Source organism: Myotis myotis, unplaced genomic scaffold (genome assembly GCF_014108235.1).
Source record: "Myotis myotis isolate mMyoMyo1 unplaced genomic scaffold, mMyoMyo1.p scaffold_m19_p_2, whole genome shotgun sequence".
Classification (NCBI taxonomy): domain Eukaryota; kingdom Metazoa; phylum Chordata; class Mammalia; order Chiroptera; family Vespertilionidae; genus Myotis; species Myotis myotis.
Window position 1 is genome coordinate 143,738,701 of NW_023416324.1, and position 22,243 is coordinate 143,760,943.

The window sequence follows — 22,243 nt, forward strand, 5'->3', positions numbered from 1 at the left end:
CATCATAGCTTTTTAAAGAAGGTCTCAATAAATTGTTTTTGATTTAGTAAATGAACATATAAAGAAATGCATGAATGAGTAAAATTATTATGATGACTGAAAATGATGGGCTAAGAGCTTCAAAATGCAAAATTCCTTTACTTCTTCCTGATTCTGAATAAATAATATAATGCAATGGAATGAAAACATAGTCATTGTATTGTCTGTTTTATCACCTATAACATCAAAAAAAGGCTTTGAGTATTAACTATATTAGCATTCTCTCACCTCTCCTATCATTAGCAATAGATGAGCACAACCCTTATAAAGTAATTTGGTAACAGTTACTAAAAAATGTGCAAATCAGTACACTCGCTTGCTCAATAATCCTACTTATTAACATCCTTTATAAGCATGAAAATCACAGCAGAATTTTATATTTCATAAAATTAAAATTTGGAAGCAACACAAATATCCAAAAATAGGAAAATGGAACATTTATTTAATTGCATAAAATGAAATGTAACTATTACAAATACACATATACACAGAAATTATGATTACAACTTTAGAAAATATGCATGTGAAAAAATGCACAAGTATATTCAAACAAAGAATAACGGGTGGTCCACCAATCCCCATGCGTCAAACCACGGCCTCATGCATCCCAGTGCCTGGGCCCTCCAGGGAGTCTCAGAGAGCACGACCCTCCTGCCAAGCCCACCACTTAAGGCACAAGCCCTGCACAATTTGGTGCCTACATCCTTCAGTGAAAGAAAATGGAGAGAAAAAGACAACCCCCAAAGGAAAAGAATCGCCAGAAAAGAAACTAAATGAAATAGAGGAATGCAATATGTCAGAAAAAGAATTCAGAGTTTGGGTCATACAGTTCATAAACTGGATGGGTAAGAAAATCAACAACTTAAATAAGAATTAAGAGGAAGTAAAGAATGATATACTAACAATAAAAACACAATGGAATGTTTTAACAGTAGACTAGCAGAAGCTGAGGACGAAATTAGTGAATTAGAAGACAGTGCTGAAACAACCACCAATCAGGACAGCAATCGGAAAAAAAAAAATTAAAAAGCAGGAGGGGAGCCTAAGGGAGCTTTGGGACAACATGAAACAAAGTAACATATTTATAATAGGGGTGCCAAAATAACAAGAAGAGGAACAAGGATTAGAAAACATATTTGAAGAAATAATGACTGAAATCCTCCCTGATTTAGGGAAGAAAAAGTCACACAAGCACAGAAAGTCCCAAACAAGGTGAACCCAAAAAACACACACTGTAATTACAATGGCAAATGTTAATGACAAAGACAGAATCTTAAAGGTGGAAAGAGAAAGACAGAGAGTTACCTACAAGAAGTCTCCCATTAGATTATCAAATGATTTCTTAACAGAAACACATCAGGCCAGAAGATAATAGAATAAAGTATACAAAGTTATTCAAAACAAGGAACTGAATCCAAGAATACTCTATCCAGCAAGGTTATCATTCAAAATCGAAGGGGAAATCATGAGCTTTACAGACAAAAAAGGGCTAAGAAAGTTTATCACTACCAAGCCAGCAATGCAAGAAATGCTAAAGGGACTGTTGTAAAAAGAAGAAATAGAAAGGGAAGAAGAAACACAGGCACAAAAAATAAAAATGGCTACAAATAAGAACCTATCAATAATAACCATAAACGTAAATGGATTAAATGCTCCAATCCAAAGAGGATATAACTCTGATAAACATATATGCACCCAATTCAGTAGCACCTAAATACATAAAAAACTTCAGGAAGATATCAAGGGAGAGGTCAATAACAATATAATCATAGTAGGGGACTTTAATACCCCATTGACATCACTGCATAAATCCTCTAGGCAAAAAAATCAGCAAAGAAACAGCAATCCTAATTGAGTCACTAGATCAGATGGACATAATTGACATCTACAGAACATTTCACCCCAAAGCTATAGAATATACACTCTTTTCTAGTGCACACGGGACATCTTCAAAGATAGACCAAATACTGGGTTACAGGCAAAGTCTCTTCAAATTCAAGAAGATTGAAATCATATCGAACATCTTCTCAGATTACAATGGCATAATATTAGAAATCAACTACAATAAAAACAATAAAGAATTCAAACATTTGGAGGCTAAATAGCATTCCATTAAACAATGATTGGGTTACAAAAGAGATCAAAGAAATTTTAAAAATTCTGGAAACAAATGACAATGAAAACACAACAATCCAAAATCTATGGGACACAGTGAAAGCAGTCCTGAGAGGGAAGTTTATAGCTCTACAGGCCTACCTCAAAAAATAAGAAAAAAATGGTAATAAGTCATCTAACTCTGAAACATAAAGAATTAGAAAGACAGCATCAAGAAAAGCTCAGAGTGGGCAGAAGGAAAAAAATAATAAAGATCAGAGCAGAAATAAATGACATAGAGACCATAAAAAGCAATTCAAAAGATCATTGAAACCAAGAGCTGGGTCTTTGAAAGGATAAACAAGATTGATGAACCTCGAGCCAGGCTCACCAAGAAGCAAAGAGAGAGGACCCAAATAAACAAAATCAGAAATGAAAGAGGCAAAATAACAACAGACCCACAGAAATACAAAGGATTGTAAAAAAAAAGAATACTATGAATAACTCCATTCCAACAAACTGGTCAACCTAGAAGAAATGGACATATTCATAGAAAAATACAACCTTATACAACTCAATTAGGAAGAAAAAAAAAAATCTGAATAGGCCTGTAAATATGGAGGAAATTGAAGCAATAATAATAATAAAAAAAAAACACCTTTCATTAAACAAAATCCCTGGGCCAGACTTCTTCATAGGAGAGTTTTACCAAACATTCAAAGAAGAACTAAAACCTATCCTTCCCAGACTATTCTAAAAAATTTGAGAAGAAGGAACACTTCCAAGCTCTTTTTATGAAGCCAGCATTACCCTAATATTAAATCCAGATAAAGACACTACAAAAAAAGGTAATTACAGGCCAATATCCCTGATGAACATAGATGCTAAAATCCTCAACAAAATTCTAGCAAATAGGATACAGCATTACATTAGAAAGGTCATACACCATGACCTAGTGAGATGTATTCTGGGGATTCAAGGCTGGTACAATATCCACAGATCAATAAATGTGATATATCACATAAAAAAATTGAGAGATAAAAATCACATAGTTATATCAATTGATGCAGAAAAAGCATTTGATAAAATAAAACACCCTTTATTGATATACACCCTCAGAAAAGTTGGAATAGAGGGATCATACCTGAACATAATAAAAGCCTTACATGAAAAACCTACAGCCAGCATCATACTCAATGGGCAAAAAATAAAACCATTTCACCTAAGATAAGGAATAAGACAAGGATGCCCTCTCTCACCACTCCTGTTTGACATAGTACTGGAAGTGCTAGCAATAGCAATTAGAGAAGAAACAGAAATAAAAGACATCAGAATTGGAAAAGAAGAAGTAAAACTGTCATTATTCACAGATGACATGATATTGTAGATAGAAAAACCCTAGAGACACCATCAAAAAGCGACTGAATTTAATACATGAATTCGGCAATGTAGCAGGATACAAAATTAACAGCAGAAAATCTATGACTTTTTTATACAGCAATAATGAAATTACAGAAAGAGAACTTAAAAACACAATCAAATTTACCTTTGCAACAAAAAAATTAAGATATCTAGGAATAAACTTAACTAATAAGGTAAAAGACCTATATTCGGGAAACTACAGGATGTTGTAAAAAGAGATAGAGGAAGACAAAAGAAAAAGGAAGAATATACCCTGTTCATGGATTGGTAGAATCAACCTCATTAAGATGTCCATGCTACTCAAAGAAATTTATAGATTCAATGCAATCTTTATTAAAATACCAATGGCATATTTCACAGACCTAGAACGAACTCTCCAAAAATTTATTGGGAATATAAATGACCCTGAATAGCCACAGCAATCCTGAGAAAAAAGAACAAAGTAGGAGGAATCTCAATACCAGATATCAAGCTATATTACAAAGTCACTGTCCTCAAAACTGCCTGGTACTGGCATAAGAAAAGACAAATAGACCAGTGGAATGGAACAGAGAGTCCAGAAGTTGACACAAGCCATTATGCTCAGTTAATATTTGACAAAGGAGGCAAGAGCATACAATGGAGTCAAGACAGTCTTTTTTATAAATGGTGTTGGGAAAATTGGACAGATACTTGCAAAAAAATGAAACTAAACCACCAACTTACACCATACACAAAAATAAACTTAACGTGGATAAAGGACTTAAATGTAAGAGGGGAAACCATAAAAATCTTAGAGGAATCCACAGGCAGCAAAACATCAGACCTAGGTCATAGCAATATCTTTACTGATACAGCTCCTTGGACAATGGTAACTAAGAAGAAAATAAACAAATGGGACTACATCAAAATAAAACGTTTCGGCACAGCAAAAGAAACCATCAACAAAACAACAAAAAAGCCCACTGCATGGGAGAACGTATTTTCCAATGTTACCTCCGATAAGGGTTTAATCTCCAAAATTTATAGGAAACTCATACAATTTAACAACAGGAAGATAAACAATCCAATCCAAAAATGGGCAAAGGACCTAAATTGGCACTTTTCAAAAGAGGACATGCAGAATGCTGAGTAACATATGAAAACATGCTCAAAGTCACTAATCATCTGAGAGATGCAAATGTAAACAACAATGAGGTACCATCTCACACCTGTCAGAATGGCTATCATCAACAAATCCACAAATAACAAATGCTGGCAAGAATGCAGAGAAAAAGGAACCCAAATATATATATATATATATATATATATATATATATATATATATATATATATATATATATACATACATACATGCCTTTGACTTGAATTGAACCTGGGACCCTTCAGTCCACAGGCTGACGCTTTATCCACTAAGCCAAACCGGTTAGGGCTATTCTGTAATTTAGTAGCAATTTTTACGTGGTTGTGGAAAGTTTCAAGTACAGCATTTATTTATACCTTCTCTGACTAAAACCCAGGAAACAGTTTTTTAGAAGGAGTAAGGATCTTGGCTAAGTTGGTAGAAATTTTTCTAAGGAATTTTGAGTATCTTCATTTTGCTTTTTTCCCCTAATGTCAACACTTTTTAGGATATATTACGAATACGTTGAGAATTTGATGAGTCCATATAATGAGACAGATTAGGACTGGCATAATAAGGACACATGGGCTGGAATTGCCCAGAACTTTTTCGTTTTATTTTAAGTGGGGAATTTTCCCCCCAAAACAGACACACACATTCCCCTTTAACAAAGAATTAAAGCCAACTCCTAAATTTTAATTTAAACACTTCTAGTAACAAAAGAACAAGAAGGTAAGTCATGTAAATATCCCGGAAAGAGAAATGTCTTTCAGTTACTTTCTAGACTTTGGTGACTCAGGCAGAATTTTGTATGAAAGAAAAAAATTAAAGGTCATTTATAACAGGGCAATCTCTCTTTTTAATAACATTTAAACTAAAACTTCTTGGTTAAATTTTCTATTAGGTTATGATGGCAATTTTCATATAAGTGAGAGATAGATAAGTATTTTGGTTTTGAGGTTTTTTCCTTTTTTAATTGACAAGATTCCCAAGAAATGTCAGGCCTTCACCCTTCTCCTTTGTCAGTCTGCCCCAGAGTAGTTTTCTTCTTCTTTAAAGATTCATCATCTTCAAATGTTAAGAAAATTAGTCATAGCTTCTTGGAAGGGAATCCCTCCCCCCTCCCCCCCTTGTTTTCACCAAATTCAGCCAGGAATTCTTAGGAAGTGTCTACTGCAGCCAGATTGACCCTAATGGAGGCACATTTTCTCCTGCGGTGAGCCTCCAGTCTCACAAAGATATTCCGCATAGTTTGTTTAAGACAAATTTATCCACTTTCAGCCCAGCACCTGATACCAAGCCAAAGAGCATAACTTTTTCATATTTAGTGTATGTAAGAAAAACAGCTGCCTGGTACGTGTGAGACTTTTAAGGAACATATCCATTTGGATTTACAACAGTATATTTTCTTAAACTTCTGGTTCAGCAAACTCAGTGGAGTGCCAGGTTTCACACTAGATCACAGCCCCAGAGCACAGAGGACCCATATGGAGACTCCTAAGGTAAGCAGTGAAATTTTATAAAACTCAGAACAAACACTTCTTCGGCAAAGACAAACTGATTCTTACTGAGAGCGTCTATGATTACCCGTAGCAGGGAAATTCCTGGATTCAGATTAGAAATTGGATTATAAACTGCCTCCAGGCAGGTAGAGGCAGCTTTAATCAGTTAGGCCAGATGCTTCCATCCCAGAGGAATAACTGCTGAACAAGTGAGAATAGGAGTTTCATTTCTCAGTCTGGCCTCTGCTGTGTCACGTGAGCCTCAATATATATATATATATATATATATATATATATATATATATATATATATAAAATTTTTTTTTTCATTAGCTAGTTGTCTAGGGAACAAGAGCACTACCAGGAGAATTTGCCAAAGTTAAGCCCAAGAACAAAAGCTGCTTTGACAGAATTGGGTATCATAAAGAACAAATTATTTTTTAAAAAATAGTTTAAAAGTATTTTCTGTGAGAACATTTGTGAGTTTAAATGATTTTATAATGACTTTTTCAACATAAAAATAGGGTTTTAGGATGGAGGAAAAAATCTGTCTTTAAAACAATGACATATTTTATGTTTTTTTCTAGAGACATTTTATTAGTTTTCAGACATTTTTTGGTATACTGTCAGAACTCTAATAAAAACACAAGTGCTCCAGATGGCCCAGTATTTGCTTAAAATTTTAAATGGAAAAAAAGATTATAAAGAAGAAAAAATAATAAAGCAATTGGTATTTGTATAAAATACTAGTTTCATTTGCCCAAGGCTTTAAAAGATTTTCAAAGCCTACGTTGTGTGCATGTATGTGAATGTTTCAAAACAAATTTTAAGAATATTGCTGAGTTCAGTAGAAATAATGGTTAAATCTTTCTTTAAATGTTAAATTACAGTTTCCTGTGAGAAAAACCAGAATATGTGTATTTTTTCCACTCACGAACAAAATACCAATCCTAAGTTTTGCTTTTACTCTTGACCTTTATGCGTGCTATAAAACAACTGAGTACAATACTTGCAATCCTCAAAGTCAGGTACAATTTTCACAAGTTTTCTTAAGCCAGAAGGAAAAGAATAATCACTTTAGTGTTTATTATAGAGATTTAGTGTAGTTTTTTTGTTTGTTTCCAAAATTTTTCTTTAGGCTACACATTTGCAGTAAGAGATAAAGTTGTGAACCACTCTGGCAATATATGTTAACCACTTGCTAGTTATACAGTTAATTGACATGAATGTTTGAATAGGTTTGTTAAAATTTATTCTTAGAATATAGAATAATCATCACTCGCTTTCCCTCTCTCAGCAGCTATTGCATAGTCTTGAGTAGACAGATCTCTTTCTCATCCTTTTCTTCTCAAGATTTCTTAGCACTACACAATGACACTCTAAGGAAGGAACAGTAGCTTATGAGGTTAGCAAGCTGACCAAAGAGGTTAAAATTGCTGTAAACACTGCTCTAAGGAAAACAGAATTGTCAACTTGGATCTAATGTTCATATTCTGCCATCAAGTAGCTGTGTCATTTTAGGCAAGCTACTTAGATTTTTCTGGGACTTAGTTTTCTCATCTGCAAGAAGGATGTTGGGTTAGATTATTTGTTTTAAGCCTTTTTATTTTAAGCAAAGCATCACAGTATATACAACTGATAAAATACGAAATTTTTTTATCATTGGAAGAATTCCATGGGTTGGAAGGTGTGGGGTGAGATTTATTTGACTTTTTTCTTTCCCCTAATACTGTGACCTCTGAGGGAATTCTTTGGAAATACTGGGCCTAATATTCTCTAAGACCCTTAGTAGCTCTCACATTTTGTCATTATATGATGTTTTTCTGGAAAGATTGAAGAATTTATAATTTAGAGCTCAAATGGATCTTAGAATTTACTTGGTTCAATATACTCATTGTATATAATAAAACTTAGGGTCAATCTCACCAAGTTTCCAGAAGGTAAACACTAAACTGAGCATCTTCAAAAAACATTGCAGTCAGATTAGCCGCGATCGGTTCCAGAGACTATCTGGACTCTGGCTGAAAGGAAGAAAAGGGCTGACAAAACCTTCTCCCTTAATTGCAGAAACTGTCCAAGTGGTTTTATCTCAGCTGTGGTTTAAAATTATGTTGAGGGCCAGAACATGATCAAGTCTGAGAAATCTGATTAGGTCAAGGGTATCCCCACCTGAAAGGCCTAATGTAGGCACATTTATCTTGTGGCTTCTCGGAAGTTTTGGATGTTTTCAGGGGTGAAGCATTATTAGATCTCCTTACTGAACTGAGACCCAGAATAAACTGGAGAATTTATTCTTCAAAATCTAACTCTATATACATTTAGGTCCTTAAGAAAGGTCATTATTAAAATCATTGTTTTGAATTAATGGCAGTGATCTTTTTATTTCAGAATATTCTAGACCTATAAAATGTAAATTTTTCTTTCAGATTTTCTACATATGGTACTACTTTCTTGAGAAAAACAATGTCTGAGACTTTTTAAAAATTTTAAATAGAATTTTTTTCCCAATTAGAGTTTACATTCAATATTATTTTGCATTAGCTTTAGGTGTACAGCATAGTGACTCATATACTTTACCGTGTTCCTCTTGACATTTCCATTACCCAACTGGCACCATTTATAGTTATTACAATATTTTGATTATATTTCCTATACTGTACTTTACATCCCCATAACTATGCAAAGTCTGAGACTTCATATATAAGATGTAACTGTGAGAATTCCTACTCTGAGGAGCTAAAGTGAAAAGCAGCCCAAGCCAGTTTGGCTCAGTGGATAGAGCATTGGCCTGCAGATTGAAGGGTCCCTGGTTTGATTCTGGTCAAGGGCACATGCCTGCGTTGCGGGCTTGATCCCCAGTAGTGGGTGTGCAGGAAGCAGCCAATCAATGATTCTGTCTCATCACTGATGTTTCTATCTCTCTCTCCTCTCCCTTCCTCTCTAAAATCAATAAAAATATATGTAAAAAATAAAATAAAGTGAAAAGCAAAAAGCAGTTACACTGGTAAGCTTTCCTGGAACCTGGCCAGATGCTTAGATAGTCTGCAACCCACATACCCCTTGTAAACTATGTATGTATTAGATTCTCATTCCAGTGTATAGTGCTTTAACCCAGAAGCTGAAAAATTTGGTTTCTAATCTCAGTTCCAACCTTTACATACTATGTGGCTTTGGCAAATCAATTAGTCTTGTCAGTTTATTTATACTTAAAATCAATATGCTAAAACTTTCTATCTGTTAGCCTTGAAGTAATTCTGTGAGACTAAAAGTAGACAGATATTTTAAAGAGATTTGAACATCATGTCCCCAAAAAGATGGAGAAATCATATGTGCACAGAATTTTATGATTACTGGCAAGAAATGCTGAATTTCATCTGTCATGACTGCTAGCAAACAGGTTCTATTTTGCTTTTTTTAAAAAAGGCATGATGAGATATAATAATAAACATGTAACAGAATGGCCCCAGGGAGAAAATTGCATTTCAAACAGCTCCTTCTGAACTCCCTTATGATAAGCAAATATTATTTCAGTGAAGACTGACCCAAAACTTAGAGGTAGTTTGAAAAAATGTATAACCTTCACGAAGGATAATTTTATTTATTTTATAGAATATATAACTAAAATAAGATAAAAATACATTCATTTCTGAGAGTGTTTGAGGAAATTTTGTAATCAGAATTGCGAAGTTCTGGTATCACTTGTTTTGACTCTGGCCTACTATGCTCATGTCTTTGCGAGGCTTCCTTAAGAGTAAGGATTCAGTCATCTTCCAACTTTGCAAATTCTCTTTACACATATACTCACTGGTCACTTCACAAGTGCTCCATCAATGAGATTGGGGTATATTTCTTTTAACTGAATGGTGGCAAGGTTGTGGGGGAAGAACAGAGCCATTGAAAAGTTTTAGAAGAGCATGGATTAGACAGGTAGAGACCTGAGCATTGCTCTTCGAGCAATAATAATAGAATGTCCTAGTCCTTGTTGAGAAAGGGAAAAAGGAAGAAAGATAATAAAATCTTGGACTTTTATGTACTTTATATTTTTAGGTAATTTATTATGAACATTTGTTTCCAAGCCATGATGTGTAAAGATTATACTGTTGCAAATGTACAGACAGTCTCGTGTTTATTTTACTTATTTCTAGTCTCTGAAAATCAGCCATATTTCTAACACCCTGGTCACTATCTTACAGCTTTATAATAAATTCCTTTTTTTTTAAAGCTAGTTTCTATTACAAGATATGTGACAACTGATGAAGGCATTGATTGGGCTTCCATGAAAGATTTCCTTTGACAATTGAATGAAAAAGCTTTTCATAATTAGCTGATTTAGTTCAATGTTCCCATTCTATAAAGAATGAAACTGAAGCCCACATAATTAAAATTACTTGTCCAAGTTCTTTCCCTATTTATTGGCATTAGAACCAGATGTTGAACTTCCACTAACACTTCAGTAGTCCTTTTCAATCTTAAACATATATTTTCCAATAGACAAGTTAAAATTTATGAAGTTTTATCATAACTCAGAAAAGCATAAAATAATATGTGGTGAAAGAAACATAGCCCCAAACTGTTGGAAGTTGAAAAGTGAAAGCACAGAGAAATCCAAAAGAAATTCATATGATTGCTTTGGGGAATCTACTATTTCTTAGCCAATAATAGTGTAGCAGTTTATTCTAGGGGAACACGGACTTACACCATTTCAGAGTTTATTTCTTGAAGACTAAGGATGTGGGTAAAGTCTGCTCTTCCCACAGAGGTGTCAGGGTAAGACTGTTAGAAAATTTGTCTACAAAAATACTTTTAAACTATGATGTTGAAAAGGTGTAGTTATATTAATAAAATTATAATCTAGAACTACGAAAAATCTAAAATTTTTTTTTTTTTTTTTTTTTTTAAATCTGCTCTTCCTACTTTCCCCCAGACTATTACTATACCTGCTTCTTTCTTATCCAACAGGCCAAATAATGTTTTCTCTCAGAACGTTTTCCTGTCCATCTATTGAAATACAGTCCCTTTCTTTACCTCTGACATTTTCTAACTAGTTACCATGTGTTTTTAATTAAAAGCAATGATCAAATATAAATATTCTAAATTTTTTGCTTACTTGTTTATAATTTGTCAATACTCACTAGAATTTAAGTTACAAGAGGACAGAGACCTGGCTTATTTTATACATGACTGTATCCCCATGCACATAATATGTGTTTCTTGAATAAATGAATGAATAAATGAAGACAGGGGAAACCAGAGTAATTAGCTGATTTCCTCAGTTATGCCTAGCTATCCAGTATAACAGTTAGGCCTACAACCAGGTTTCCTAATTTGTAGTCCTGCTCTTTCTGCTATTTTTTGTACTGCTTCTCCTTTGGATAGCTATATTTAACTATCCACAGTATATACCTTTATCTATATATTGATATCTATAGCCAAATATATATAAGGTTCCTTTTCAATCAAGCTTTGAAATAGTATATCCAAGGCTGCCCACCTCGTTACTTAAAACAACCACACAATTCTTTTTTTTATATAAATAAATAAATCTGGAATTAGTTTAGACAAAAAACAAGAATCTTTTAGGGCTGGAGAGAATGATTTATGAGGAGAGACCAAAAGAAACAAAAAGAGTGGAGAATAGTTTAATTAGTAGATGACTATCTCAGAACTCTGACAAAACACTGAGAACAGGAAAAAACAAACAAACAAAAAACACACAACCCCAGTGAAACATGAAATAAAACAATAGAACACTACTAATCCATATATATAAGCACTCTCACAAAATCCTTTTGAAATTAAAGATTGTTTAGAACCAAATTTATAGTCAGTACAAATATCCATGCTGAAATAGACCAGCTCCATTGACACAAAGAAAAATAACAGAAGCTAAATGAAATTTCTGGTCTAAAGGCCTTCATTTCCATGTTGAATTCATTCAAATAGTGTTTAATTTGCCAACCATTCCCATTTCCTGCAAAGTGCCTCACAAAATAAAGGAAAGTTACTGTAAGTGTACTATAAAGAAGAAAAATACCCAACTAGGCTAAATACCAAGATAATTTTCCTGGAAATGAACTACTGAATTGTGAAATAATCCTCCAAGTGAAGTAATTACACTTAATTTTCGAAGGGACAAAGTTGGCTATCTGGGCCTTGAGAAAGTTTTACTTTTTTGAAAATTTTCAAATATTTCAAGCCAAAGTCTTATTTGAATCAATGAATTCTAATGATAACTTTTATCTTTCTACTAATTCTGAGGATAAAAAGACTTGAGGAAACAATGAAGTAGATAGCTGGTTTCAAAAATCATTTCCCCTCTTTTAGTCCAAAACCCATTGATCTTTTGGGAAGGAAGTGGTTAAGTGATGGAAGATTATATATATATATATCTATATATATATCTATATATATATATATATATATATATATATATATATATATATATCTTTAACTTATCAGATTTAGTCACATTTATGGTTTAAAAATATTGTTTATTTTTATTGCTTCTTTATTTTAAAAAAGATGAAATTAAGAGAATGTATATGTGCTATAATCGGATAATCAGAATTGCTAATTTTATGCCCATTATTTTCACTGCACCTCTTATGAAAAGACACTAAAATAATGTAGAACCCAATTGTAGATAACTATCAAAAGATAATGATAGCCATTTTAAAACTATTTTAATTTTAGCTGTTCTGTTTAAATGTTGTCAAACATTTTTAGGTGAGGAAACTACAAAGTTATAGTATTTGAATATCTTAAGAGACTTATTTAAACTGTTATTTCTTCAATAGTTACTTCAAAGCAAAAAAAAAATAATAATAATGTCCTCTCTGAATGATTTAGAATAATGCTTTCTTATTTGTGTACAGAGCGTGGTAGACAATAGGGCAGCGGTACTTATTCCACATTGTCAGTACTGTTGTGTATCCCACTTTCCTCTTCTCATTTTCTCACTTTATTGAAAAATAATTTATTCATCTAATATTTGGTAGGTGTCTACTCAGTGCTGTTGTTCCATCATGTGGCTCTATGGCATCCAGCCTCCCAGAGGATGCCCAGTGATCTTTGCCTCCCTAGCATTCAAGTCCTAGTGAGCTCCTTTCCACATGTGTCAGGGGTCATTTATGTGACCAATAGACTATGGCAGAGCAAAAGTGTATGACTTCCAAGCTTGGGTCATAAAACACATGGTCACTTTTGCCTTTTTCATTTTAAGTCTTTTATTCTGGGTAAAGGCAACAACTATATAGGGAGGATACTCAAGCAGTACAAAGGAGAAGTCCACAGAGGGCAGAGTTAAGTCTTTCTGCAAACAGACAGCACCCACTTGACAGCCACTGAGTCAGATATCTTGGGTTTAGACCTTTCTTACCCAGTTAAGCCTTCAGATTGTAGCACAACCAATCCCTTGATTGCAACCTTATAAGAGAGGCCCAAGCCAGAATTACCCATTTAAGATGCTTCCTAATTCCTGGCACGCGCGTGCACACACACACACACACACACACTGTGAGAGAAGAAATGTTTATTCTTGTTTTAAATCACTAAATTATGAGGTGATTCTTTTATATACCAATAGATCATCAATATAGCCTATTTTATTGCATGAGAAAAAATAATGTGTTAAATGATCATGTATTTTGAAAGATAACAAAGAAACATACTATTCTAGAAAGATTTTTAGGATGTAATCCCATTTATGTTCAGGAAAAATATTAGTGGATTCCAAAACTTTGCAACATTCTCATCTGAGAATGATAGACTTTTTTTTTTTTAATATATTTTAATGATTTTTTTACAGAGAGGAAGGGAGAGATAGATAGAGAGTTAGAAACATCAATGGGAGAGAAACATCAATCAGCCGCCTCCTGCACATCTCCTACTGGGGATGTGCCCACAACCCAGGTACATGCCCTTGACCGGAATCGAACCTGGGACCCTTCAGTCCGCAGGCCAACGCTCTATCCATTGAGCCAAACTGGTTTCGGCTGAAAATGATAGACTTTTCATCATTTAGTGAGTGCAAACAATTATAAAAATTAAGAGTTTGACTGTTAGATTGCTATTATTAATACTTTTTGAACAGTGTTAAGATTTTAAACAGCCTATTTTTCAAAGTACCAAAAAAGATCTCATACATAGGCTAAGAACCAAATGGAACAAAACTGACAGCAGTATTACTTGCCATTAAGAGCTGTGGTTGACTCTATGAGTAGAATATCAAGATCTGATTTCTACTCAGTTATTTTCTATGGGAGGAGATGTGCTGACAGTAAAATTAATGCAAAAAAAAAAAAAAAAGAGGGACGCTTTTCTAATCAAACATATACTGTTACTTGTTCTGCAAAAGTCTATGAAAAATCCCTAAGTGGGGCCCGAGTCTCCATATCAGCAGCAGACTTTGAGTATTACTTATTAAGTGAACTTCTACAGAATTTCTGTCTCCTTTCTGAGATAGCTAGGTTCTGCAGTAAGAGCGAATATGTAATATCTGTACATCCTCTGCTTAAAAAATTTCTTTGTTTAAAAATCACATTGGCCAATTTGTTAATGTTTCCATAAATGAGTAAGAAGTCTCCTCCTCGGTGGCTCAGATGAGTAATACAGTTGTCACAGAATGTCCTGCGGAAGAAGTTAAAGGGACACCTGGTCTAGCTTTCAGATCTCAGCTACGTCATAGCCAATGCTTCGGCATGCATGTTCATCTCTATATCTCTATATGCCTGGTCTATTTATAAGGAAACCTACCTTGAGGGCAGGAGGGAGGCAGGGAGAAGCACATCTGGGAATAATGGCTATTGCCATAATGGCATAGCTTTTCATTGAGTCCTAAATTTAGAGGGAATTAAAATCTTCCTGACTGATCTCGGTATCATTGTGTCCTTTAATTTCTCCATTAGCAAAATAAAAATAGTACCATTTCTCTTACAGCTAGCAGGGTGCAAAACATCTGATTTATTTGTGTAAGGCTACTCTTTAAGCTACAAATATTTATTTTATTGGATAGCCCTTTTAATAATTTATAATCTGTGAAACTTACTTTAACTAGTATATGAGTGTATGTCTTCTCTATGCCTAGTTAGAAGAGATAGAGATTTTGCCTTCAGGGGAGACAGGGTAATTAAGCAGCACAGTATCGCATTGTGGGAGGAGAGGGGAGGGTGCGCTGTTTCTTTGGAAGCTTTAGAACAACCAACAACCATAGGCCACATGAGGATAGAGAATGCTTGGGTGTTGGTGATGAGAGGACAGGAGGCCCCAAACTCTAAGAAGAGTAAGCAGAACAAAGTTACTCAATTAAGGAAAGGTAAATTGTACCAACTTTAAAATTGTATCTAATTTTCAGGCGGTGTTAATTTCTATAAATATTTTTAAAGGATCAGCAAGAAAATATTTTTGAATGGTGTGTTTGTGTCCCCGAGAATACAAGAAACAGACTTCATTTTTTTTTCTCTCTTAAAAACAAATATTGATTTCAGAGAGGAAGGGAGAGGGAGAGAGAGATAGAAACATCCACGATGAGAAAGAATCATTGATCAGCTGCCTTCTGCATACTCCCTACTAGGGACTGAGCTCACAACCTGGGCATGTGCCCTGATTGGGAATTGAACCCTGACCTGCTGGTTCATGGGTCCACACTCAACCACTGAGCTACACTGGCCGGGCTGACTTTATTTTTTTTAATTTGGCATTTCTCTGAATTATCAGAATGTGAATACTCAGAAACAAAAGCATTCCAGCATTATTCTTCCACTAGTTCAGATATAAATGGTTGGAGTTGTTCTAAAACTTGAAATATTCAATCTACCTGCCTTTGGGAGTGTCCTCAGAAATCAGAGGAATAGGAAATAGAGGACAGGGCCTTAAAGTTGGAAATTGTCCAAATCTAGGCCACCCCACTGGGTTAATATGCCTATCAACATACATTTTCTTGCTGGTATGGTTTCAAAACAGGTCTTAAAAGCCCTTGTTAATGACCTGGCAATTGTTTTAATAGCTTCTCAGTAGAGTGTGAAGTGCTGTTAGTTGACATGTCAGCCATGTATGAAGTACAGGGAAGTTCACTCCTGGTGCATCTGGAGTATCATTAAGTGTTCCTGCTTACATTTGACTTACTTAGCAATAAAAATTTATTTACTGTATCCATAAAACTTGTCTCTGGCTGCCTAAGGAAGTCTCCGTTCAGGTTGACTCTGCGAGAGGAATGTTGAAGGAATACTTGATGAGAATGTTTCCCTTTGCTGAGAAGCTTCTTCAGTGGGCAGTGGAGTCATTTTGTTCAAATTTTCTCTGCTTTCTTCACATGAAAAAAATCTCCCTAAAACCTAGGGGAAAGTAAGCTTTGGCTGGTGTGGCTAAGTGGTTGAGTGTCGACCTATGAACCAGGAGGTTACAGTTCAATTCCTAGTCAGGGCACATGCTCAGGTTGCAGGCTTGACCCCAGTGTGGGGCATGCAGGAGGCAGTGGATCAATGATTCTCTCTCATCATTGATATTTCTATCTCTCCCTCCCCCTTCCTCTTTAAAATCAATAAAAATGTATTTTTTTAAAAAGCATTTGTTCAGATTTACATTCAGTTAATATTCATCATTCATTTATTTCAGAAATATTTATTTAGTACTTCCTATGTACCAGGCACCATTTTAGGCATAGAGGATATAATATTTAATAAAACCTATGGCATTAAAGAGAATATATTCTAATGAGACAAAATGTATGTATATATACACACATATATGCATACACACATATATGTATATGTATATTCATGTATATGTACATAAACATACATACATATAGTGTATGAAGCTTATACATACATATATATGATATTTGCTCACTACATATATGTATGTAGTGGTTATATTATATGGTGTGTTTCAGCAACAACAAGGAACTGAATGTGGCTGACAGAGCATAAAGAACAATATAGATAAGGGAAGAGAGGAAAGGAGTGGAAGCAGGCAGCTATTGTAGGACCTCATAGACCAGGGTTGGGCAAACTTTTTGACTTGAGGGCCACAATGGGTTCTTAAACTGGACCGGAGTGCCGGAACAAAAGCATGGATGGGGTGTTTGTGTGAACTAATATAAATTCAAAGTAAACATCATTACGTAAAAGGGTACGGTTTTTTTTTTTTTTTTTTTTTTTTTTTTATTCATTTCAAATGGGCCAGATCCGGCCCGCCGTAGTTTGCCCACGGCTGTCATAGACCATTGTCAAGACACTGGCTTTTCCTCTGTGTGAAATAGCCCAGTTCTAAGAAGAGGAATCATATGATCCAAACTACATTAGAAAAATGTCTTCGGCTACTGTGTGCTTGAGAAAGGTGGTTGGGGAGGGTTAAGGCAGGAGACAATTCTAATTATCAGAAGAGAGATATGGGGAAAGAGGATTGTGATGCCGGAGAGGTGAAATCTGATTGGTTCTAGATATATTTTGGAAGCAGAGCTGATAGGATTTGCTGACATACTGACTGTGGGGTTGAGGAGAAAGTGAGTAAAGAGGACTCTAGGGCATTTATCCTAAGCAACACCAGGATTAGCTATTTTTGTTGTGAATCCTCACCTGAGGATATTTTTCCATTTGTTTGTTTATTTATTTTAGAGAGAGTGGAAAGGAGGAGGAGGAGGAGAGAGAGAGAGAAACATCAATGTGAGAGAGACATGTCTCCCTTTCATGTCCCAACCGGGGCCAGGATCGAGTCTGCAACCTAGTTATGTGCCCTTGATCTGAATTGAACCTGGGACCCTTTGGGCCAACACTCTATCCACTGAACCATACTGGCTAGGGCAGGATTAGCTTTTTTTTTAAAAAAAAAAAAAGTTTTTATTGATTTCTAGAGAGAGAGGAAGGGAGAGGGAGAGAGAAACATCAATTGGCTGCTTCCTGCACACCCCCTACTGGGGATGGGGCCCACAACCCAGGCATGTGACCTGACCAGAAATTGAGCCAGTGACCTTCTGGTGGATAGAATAATGTTTAACCTACTGAGCACACTGGCCAGGACAGGATTAGCTCTTTATTAATGAGATGGAAAATATTGAGTACTTGCTGCGTACCAGGTAACTATGAAACCGTTGAGTGACAGGTAGAATTGAAACCATATGTAGCAGACACTTTTTTTGGTACCCAATATGCACTATCTACTCTTGCCTCTCTGATGTCAAGAGAGAATATGTGATGCTTGAAGCTGCATGGACTATTTTGTGACTATGAGGTGATGATCAGAATTTAGGCAAGAACGAGATGGCACAGGCATATGGGGTAACAGAGTTTAATAAAGCCTGGACAGGATAAAAAGGAATGATGGGGAATAGTTAGTCTTTCAGGGCTTGCAATTGCAGGAAGCCATTACCACCACTGGGCTTGAAAATGAAAAGGGAAAGATTATCAGAACAGGTAGAGAGCAGTAATATAACTTTAGGAGAGTGGTGCCTACAGGAGTTTCACGAGGAACAAAGGCTCATAAAAACCTTAGCCTGAAATGTTAAGACATGAGGAACAAAAACCCTAACCCCCTGCTTTTCTTGCACTTTGACCTCCTGCTGGCATTACTCAACCAGAGACCATAGGGCAGAGCAGGGCAGTCCAGTCGGTATCAACCATAGAAGGCAGCCTGCCCAGGAACAGAAAAGAAAAGAGATATGTTCATCTGAGGTGCAGTGGCAAATGTCCAGTATGCAGATAAGCTGAGAGAGAGAGAGAGAGAGAGAGAGAGAGAGAGAGAGAGAGAGAGAGAACATGGAAAGATGACATAAAGAAAGTAGAAAAAATGGTTTTAGGTCTTTAACAACGTCCCTGTGTCACTACACCACATTTGGACTACCAACTCCAGTACTTATTTTTTTCTATATTTTATTTTGAAATAATTTTAGACTTATGGAAAAGTTAAAAAATGGCAGAGAGCTCTCATATAGCCTACACCAAGTTCCTCTAAATGTTAACAACTTGCATATCCATAGTACAATGATCAAAATTAAGAATTAATATTGATGTAAAATGATTAGCTACATTATGAATTAGGTTGAATTTTTCCAGTTTTTTCTCTAATATCTTATTTTCTATTTCAGGATTCATTGCAGTTGCTACATTGAATTTAGTTATAATTTTTCCTTAGTCTCCAAACAGTAACCATTTCTCAGTGTTTCCTTGTTTTTTTATTACCTCCATATTTTGGAAGAGTCCTAATCAATTATTTAATAGAGTGTCCCACAATTTGGGCTTATCTGATGTTTTCTCATAATTAGATTATACATTTTTGGTTAGAAAAACAAAGAAATGATGAGCCCTTCTCAGTTTATCATATCAGAAGATACATGAAGTCTACGTGTCTTATTACTTGATTGCTAATAGATCTTATTGTATATGATGGTAACTTTGATCTATCTCTTAGTTAACATGGTCTCAGCCAGGTGCAGTTTCCTGATATGAAATGATTAACTTCTCTTGTATTTAGGCCATTGTTAGTGTTATCTTACTTGCAGGTGTATACACCCCAACAATACACCAATTCTTCTAACTTATCTTTTTATTTCCCAGCATACATTTTTGACTGAATGACAAAACAAAAAACTTATTCAAGTCCTTGAATTGTATATTTAAGACCTGTGCATAAATCAGATTATGGAAAATCAAAGTGGCACAATTGCCTTTTTATCTCTATGACCTTTAAATTTCTATAAACTATATAGTAAGTATGATTAGAACAAGAAAACAGTTAATGATAAAATTAAAGAACCAAAAATTAGAAGGAATTAGAGGAATCATTAATCCAACTTCCTGTATAATTATAAAATCTTCTTTGCCAAATTTAATTATGGCTTTCTATCACTGCTTTGTAGAGAGCACAGAACATTGCAAGGTAATTCTGTTTGGGCAGCTGCCTTTACTTTATTTTTAATTCTTCTTTATGCTTAGCTGAAATCTGTCCCACTATTATTTGTCTCAATGATTCTATCCACTGGGAATTTTCAGGAAAAAAATTTCAAAAGAACTCTTAAACCATTTAGACGTACTAATTTTATCTAATAGAACTGGTTATTCAGATGGGACCAAGGATAGAACTCTGTGGGATTCTGCCTCTCACACCTGTTTACATCAGTTGATTAACCAACCCTGTTTGAGCACAGCTGCTCATCTCTAAATCCACTTAAGTATTGTTATTCAGACACACTGCCTTGTCCTTTCAGCACATGTCAAGACGGAGTTAATTAGAGAAGCACTGATAAACAAACTTCTCAAGTTTTAGTGACAATACAATAGAACTTTATTGTTTTCCTCAAATAAAAGTTTCAAACAGGTGTTTCTGGAAGGCAGGTGGTTCCCTTCCAGATGCAGTTCAGGAACCCGGGTTCCTTACATTTTGTGGCTCCTCCATCCCCCAGGGCCTTCTGGGTAAAATGCATAGAAGAAACTCCTGCTTCTTAAAAACTCTCTCTTGGAAATGATGCATATTGTTTTCACTCACATTTCATTGGCGAAATCTTGTCACCTAGAAGAAAACAGTTTGAGAAATATAATCATAGTGGGCAGGCACCTCCCAGCCATAGGTCAGAATACAGAGGAAAGCACTTATATGATCTCTGTTGCAACCAGCCAACTCTGACATCTAATGAGAAAGCTGCCTTAGACATCATGAAAATGAATGTGTGGCTGTGTTCCAATAAAACTTTATTTATGGACACTGACATTTGAATTTAATATAATTTTCACAGGTTATAAAATATTCTTAAAAATTTTTTTCCAACCTTTTAAAAATGTAAAAAACCTTCTGGGTTCTTAGGACACACAGGACTGGGTTGCAGGCCAGAATATCTGGTAGACTTTAGTTTGCTGACCTGTGATCCAGCATTACTCTTTAAAAAGGAAGTGAGATTAGTATGTTATTATTTGATTTCAGTGAGTACTTGCCAAGTCTTAGTACTCACTCATTCTTCCCCCAAAGTCCTGATCACTCATTTATTAATTAGAATATATTCTAGAGGTCACATGCTATCTAAGTCAATTCAGTAAGTTGATTTCATACTTTATTAATTATAGCTATAATTGATTAAGCATCCATGAAGTATAATCATATTACATACACTATGTTTGCTTTTCAAAAATGCCTCATGAACATAGTTATTATCATACTCACAAGATTCAAATTAGCTAAGAAGTATTGTGATCATATTTCACACAGCAAGAAATGGAAAAACCAAGTTGAATAACAACCTTGTACTCTTTTCACCACACAGAATTTTCCTGGCCTTAGAGGTGTGAGCTCATTAAAAGCTGAGAGCCTTTTTTTAATTCTCTCTCTTCCCTGTGTTTGGTCTCTATTACATCTTTCCACGTGTAAACAATATTCCTTCAATGGAGCCAAAACAGCACCGCTAATGCCAAATGACAATAAGTTGGTAAGTAAGTATCAGGAAGAGTCACTTATTGTGAGTGGCTCTGAACTCACAATGCCCATTAGTGACAGAGTGAGCAGGAGAAAAGCCTCACAACAAAGAACACACATTCTTTCTGGGGAGAGGAGATAAAAGCAAGTCAACTTCAGCAATTCTGCCCTTGAGCTCTGCAGAAGTGTAGGTTTTGCTAGGTTACTAACTAGTATGACCTTGGGTAATACACTTAACTTCTCAGTTTTTTAATCTCAAAATTGCTTATTGAATTTTATACTCTGACCTTTTACAAAGGGACTTGAGGTAACATTGGTGAATCAAATTTAACACCTATTTTGCAAAACTCACAAGGTTGGTGATCAGCATAAATTGCAAGTTAGGGTTGAGTGAAAGTGCTTTTTGAGCTGCAGATACTTCACAAATAAAAGCTATTGTTATGAATAGTCTAGATTTCCTCACTGATTATATTCAGTTCTGCCTCAACAGGACACAACATCTAGTGCTTGTTTTATTGAATATAGGATCTTTACAGAGAGTAATGTTATTTGCCCCTTATTATATAGATTTTAAATTAATGAAGTCATTAATCTCTTTATAGTTGCCCTTTCAATGAAAATTTTCTTTCATGATAGTATATGTCTTCCCCAAGAGCAAAGATTACATTTCATAATAAATCTATGTCCT